The 5,925-nt window shown below is 38.2% G+C and overlaps 1 long non-coding RNA gene across 1 annotated transcript; it reads left to right on the top strand.

Moving 5' to 3' along the window:
* Window positions 1–205: 205 nt before the first annotated feature.
* LOC139141443 (uncharacterized) lies at window positions 206–5,533 on the top strand. Its single transcript, XR_011554178.1, has 3 exons — window positions 206–302; window positions 1,227–1,372; window positions 4,724–5,533. It is a non-coding gene; the product is annotated as an uncharacterized lncRNA (long non-coding RNA).
* Window positions 5,534–5,925: the final 392 nt, after the last annotated feature.

Raw genomic sequence — 5,925 nt, 5'->3', positions numbered from 1 at the left:
ATCGAAACTAGAGCATGCAAGAAATGATGAATATCAAACTCACTTCATCCCAATAATTAAACATATAAATCAATGAACTTTTTCTCTCCTGGAAAAGAGAATATCCCCTGTTAACTATGCAGCCCTCCCCTTTGTAAAATGTTGTTCTCTAATAAATCTGCATTAAGTGACGTCAATTCATTTTCTCCAAGGTCTTATTAACCAATAAGACAGTATTTTCACAAGACGATTAAACACTTCTCCTGAACAGAGAGAGCTCCAGTGACGTTTCCTACTCTTGAAACTCAGCTACAAAAACGCAAGTAAGTTAAAAGTTTTCTACTTAGGTCTGACATGCAGTGAACAGCATTTCGTCTATCGTTTTCTGATATGTCTCGATGAGAGTGAAACGTATTTTCACTCCAAAATCACTCCACAAATTTCGAGTGGAAGGACCCCTATCTTGATTTTTCTCTTACACATGCTCTTTTCAGAATAGCGTAGTTCCGATGGCATATGCTGCCGCGTTCACAAAGAAAATGAGATAAACGAGAATATGACAACATTCGTACATGCGTACAGGTCTCTTCCCTTGTTAAGTTCGTTCATGAATACGGTAAAATTTACTCTCATTTATGCAGAACAGCCTCAAGTTTGTATCAGCGAAACCAGAATAGGCCCCATATACCGAGAAAAGCGAAATGTATGAAGACATGTAGGCTTAATGAAACAGGTTTTCGGGTTTCGTGTTGAGCAGAGGGCGTGATCCTGCAGATCCGTAGCCCTACCACATCCTCGATTACCTATGCTTGAGAGTTGGGGATGGATTCCAAGCGAAGAAGTTTAAGCTTCAGTTTGTTAGGGTTTTTCAAGTTCCAGCCCGACTTTATTAATACCAAAATTTCACATAGACAAGCCTTTATACAGTTGCCAAGACAAGACAGGGAAAATGTGTACTGAAGCGTTATAATGAAAACACATAAAAACACAGGGAGAATCACGTTCATTTCCTGGAATATTTTCATACCACGAAAAGATGTTTGTCAGCGTGTAAATTTTTTGAAAACAAGGGATCCAATCCTCTTTACTGTTTTAAAACAAGCATGGTACCCCCCCCCCCTGCAGATTCCAACATCAGATGTCCCTCTGGACTTTGCAAACAGCCCACAATGGCCATTATAAGTGAATCGAATTCCTAAGGAATAACCTTAATTGAATTACATTCGTTTTAATTTGAATGTTTCCAGGACTTATCACACACTCTTTACTCATGGCAATCACAGCTGAGCTTTTGATCGAGGCATTGGGGGCCATGGGAGGTGCTGGGCAAATGCTGAGTGGCATAGCAGACATGACAAAAACAATAGAAGACTTGAAAAAACAAGGAATCAAGGTAATAACTGAGTGAAGTCGTTCTTCTCGCATACATTTTGTTGTTAGAGAAAAACGCATGATATCAGTCTGGACACCTCAAATTGTGCCCTGTGTCATCATTATGTTGGTCCGTCAGAGTGTGTGCGTGCGTTTTTGTGTGTGTGATGAACTGAATGTAAAATAATTAGTATACACATTTAAAAACGTTTTTGTAGGTGTACAGTAAAATAAAATGGGTTGAGTATGCACATACTATGCACATGCACTGTACATGGAAATACAATACGCATGGATATATACACATATTCATGAACATATGAACGTAGCCATTTCAAATATGTACGCGTTAGATTGCAACAGGCACATACATTCATACAAACGCACATATTTACTGTACACACACGTAAATCAGTCCCTCTCCATGGAGACACACACACACACACACACACACACACACACACACACACACACACACACACTATATATATATATATATATATATATATATATATATATATATATATATATATATATACAGTGTGTGTGTATGTGTATAATTTATTTGTGCATCATAGTATGTATGTATGTATGTATGTATGTATGTATGTATGTATGTATGTATGTATGTATGTATGTATGTATGTATGTATGTATGTATGTATGTATGTATGTACGTATGTATGTATGTATGTATGTATGTATATTTATGTGGGTGTATGTACGTATGTATGTATCACAGGAGACCAAGATGTTTTGTTGTTGTTTGTATTGTTTTTTATGTTTAATAGTCTTGTTGTTGTTATTGTTTTTGTTGTTGACGAATAATATTCAACGAACATAACTATTGTGTTGTAGTTGTTTAAAACGTAATGTGGAAACACTACAAGGACGATATGATTAGTTGACCCGATGCAACTCTTTTGCAACATATAGACCTAAGCCGCATTCCAGCTCATCGTCACATCCAACTTTCCGAACGCTAGTATTTACGAGCGATCGAGTGAAAAGCAGCATGATGAAACCTGAAACAGTCATAACAAAGCTAATCCGGGGTTATCGTTACCTCACATCTCGAAAGTCAATGGAAAAATCGCGATTTTAAGGTCGTACTTGGACACGTTTTATTCAGTTTGAATCTCCCGGGCGCTGGTGCGGTACCAACGTTATGGCTTTTGAAATCAGCCAATCACGTGATAATAACTATTACGTCATAGCTGGCCACGGCTTCCTTTACAGACCACGTGACTATCAATCAATCAGCAAGAGTTTATATAGCGCCAAAATCCAAAACAGAAGTTTTGCTCTGTGACGCTCAATGGTTAAGCCACTGTATGCTCTGGTGAACATGTGAGTTTTCAGCTTTCTTTTGAAAGTTTCTAGGTTTGTAGATTCTCTGATGTCAAGTGGTAGTGCATTCCATAGTTTAGGGCCAGCGTGAGAGAAGGCACGGCCACCATAGGTTATGTTTTTGTAGGTTGTGCAAGTTAAAAGTTTCTTGGCAGAGGAGCGCAGTGTGCGTGTGGGAATATAAGGCTGGAGTAGATCACTGATGTATGCAGGCGTTTGGTTGTGGATAGCTTTGAACGTTAACAACAAAATCTTGTAGTCAATCCTGAGACGAACTGGTAACCAATGGAGACGGGCCAGAACTGGAGTGATTGGTGTGAATTTCCTAGTGCGTGTGATTATCCTGGCTTATCACTAGCTAATTTGGTTGAGTGTAGGTGGAGTCACAGAGTAATATCATAGACAGAGTGGCAACACTTGCATGCCTTTTGTTCCATGGTCGTCTCGGTAGACTATTGGCTTTTCATATTAAAATGAGCTTCAAAGGTGTTAAACTTTTTGGAGGCTTGGTTTGTGGTTGATAATATTACACGAGATTATGCGAAACATAAGACGAGATGGCATCGTACTGCCAGTCGCGTAGCAACCATAGTTACTTTGTGAGCTCTCAGGCCAGAAACACTGCCTCACGCCAATCAAAACATAACACGCCAGCAGTTTCATAAACATGTCCTTTCTTGTCGCACGCGTAAAAGACGGTGTGACTGACCGTAAACCATTGAGTAAAACCAGACAGTATCGATAAAAGACTTTCAAATTTGGTTCAAACACACTCATTATATATTCATAAAAATATGAGAGGAATTTTTAAAACGGTAAAACCCACTTTCCTGAAGCTCAAAGCACTCGCGTTTTCGCCAGCACATCAATTCCGATCAGCACCACACGACAACAACAACACAAGCTTTGTCGAACATACTTTCGCTTAACAATTGGTGAAAATCCGAAAATTACCGAAGGGTGCATGGTCGGCACTCTTCGGAAAAGAGAGCCAAGAGCTTCGTGAGGCGAGGCAAACATAGATTGCTTACGTAACCACTTCACGCCTTAAACAATAGCTGTTGCCACTCTGTCTATGATATTACTCTGTGGTGGAGTGTATACGTTGCGAGTGAGTTGCATTGGGTCAACTAATAATAGCATCCTTGTATATTGTTTCTTAGGACATCTATATTATGTTTAAAACAACAACAAAACAATAGTTATGTTCGTTGAACTAAATTGGTCAACAAAAACAACACAACTAATAAACATCATAACAACAGTACAATAACAACAACTATGCTTTTCGATGCCCTGTGGTATGTCTGTATGCCTGTCTGTCTGTCTGTAATATATACATATATACATGTGTCTGTATACACGTGTTTTTACTTAGGTATGTATGTATGTGTCTGTATGTATACATCTATGTTTCCATGCGGAGGGACTGCGATGTGCATGTGTTTAAATGTACATACATACGTGTATTTGCGCCTGTACCTGTTGCAATTTATCACGTACAAATTTAAAATCATGACTGCTTTTGCTGCGTATCATACAATATCTAATGCATCCCTTTTGGCACACGGTGTCTACTTAAAGTTAAATCTTACTTTGAGTGTCACTGTTATGAGAAGATATGGTGGGTGTTTTTATTAGTTCCATGTGGAAAATTGACACCAAATTTGACAAGAATATATAGAATATGTGAATAATTCACATAATTCACCGAAGTTTTGCATGAACAGCATTTGAAAATGGAGGACCTCGGTGGTCTGAAAGAGACACGTTCAAGGTATATGTCTACATAAAGGCGTCTTTATTTTAACTGGGGAACCTGTAAGGGAACATGTATGTTGCTGCTGCTACCACAATGGCAGCTATGATATGCAGTGATTCTCCGTCGTCTTCATGATGAAAAACTGACAATCTAAGAATCCATATTTCAATACTTGATTAGCGTATCTTTTTGCGTCATTACGGAGGAAGTGTTTTGTGAATCATCATTTGCCGAGAATTTTCTCATACATTATATTTACAGGTTCCGACCGAAATATGTGGCGCGGCTTGTGACGGTTGTGACCGATTTCTTCCTCCTGCTCCGACCTTTCACGTGATCAAAACGGAAGAGATTGAGGGACATACGACCTATGTGTTCAGATGTGGTCAGTACTACCGACGTAAAGGCCAAAAATATCTGTGTAATAAATGCTTCAAGAAATTGCTTAAGTCGGAGAAAAAATAGCTTGAAAAATGAATTTGGTCTTGTTTTCATTTCATGTAATACCACTGGTGGTGCAGCAGATATTCTTGACCAATGAGTAAGGGCGGGCGAGAGCATAGGTTTAAATCATTGCGGTTCTCTCAAGTTGAATGTTTCCACTTAAGCTTACATGTACTTAACACTGCTCAAGAAGTAAGTCTACAGCTTTTTGTCACAAAGTAAATCATTTAGTTGTAATTCAAATAGTTACTTGATTGCTGATTCCTTTGCTTGGTGAGTAACTACCTTAGGATGTCAGTTCAAACACAATCGAGAAATTCATCAAATTCTAATTCGAACACACAATAAATTAACTCGTTTTGTATCCATCATACGAATAGCAAAATATATTACCTTTAACGTGTCAGATTCTTTTCTTCGTAAATGTTAAAGCTCACAACACATTTTGTATATTCACTCTGTAGTCCTTGAAATGACTAATGCTATGGCAAGTTAATGCCTACTTCAATAATTAAATGACATTTTGTGCCAGTTATACTTGAATGGCTCATGAAGAGGATTATTTGAATGCATAGATTTGAATAGAATATTCTGAGTTTGCATCTTGTGGAAATATGTGTAAGCTTGAATGCGTTTACAATGTTGCTTTTATTTGCTATAGTGTTATCATTAATAAAAGTTGTCAGTATGTGCATAAAAAAACAACTGATTCTACTCGTGTGCTTTGTTAACAATCATACAACAAGTTTGCTTGTTAGTCCCCGCGGACAGATTTCTTCGTGTCCATGCATTCGTTCATGTAACTTTCTTAGAGATGCTTGCAACGATTTCTATCGGACGTGGTACAAGAAGAATACCTACGTCATATCCATATCCACGCCGATTTGTTTGATGATACGATCCAGTACGGCTGCCCTACGATATATTTATGGTGATAATAGAAGGTTTAAGTGAAATTGACAAAGTATAGAATGAGCAAGGCACACTGGACCAAAAGAGCGTATTTCTCTGAATGGGAG

Source organism: Ptychodera flava, chromosome 10 (genome assembly GCF_041260155.1).
Source record: "Ptychodera flava strain L36383 chromosome 10, AS_Pfla_20210202, whole genome shotgun sequence".
NCBI lineage: Eukaryota > Metazoa > Hemichordata > Enteropneusta > Ptychoderidae > Ptychodera > Ptychodera flava.
This window is presented reverse-complemented; position numbering and strand designations above follow the sequence as displayed.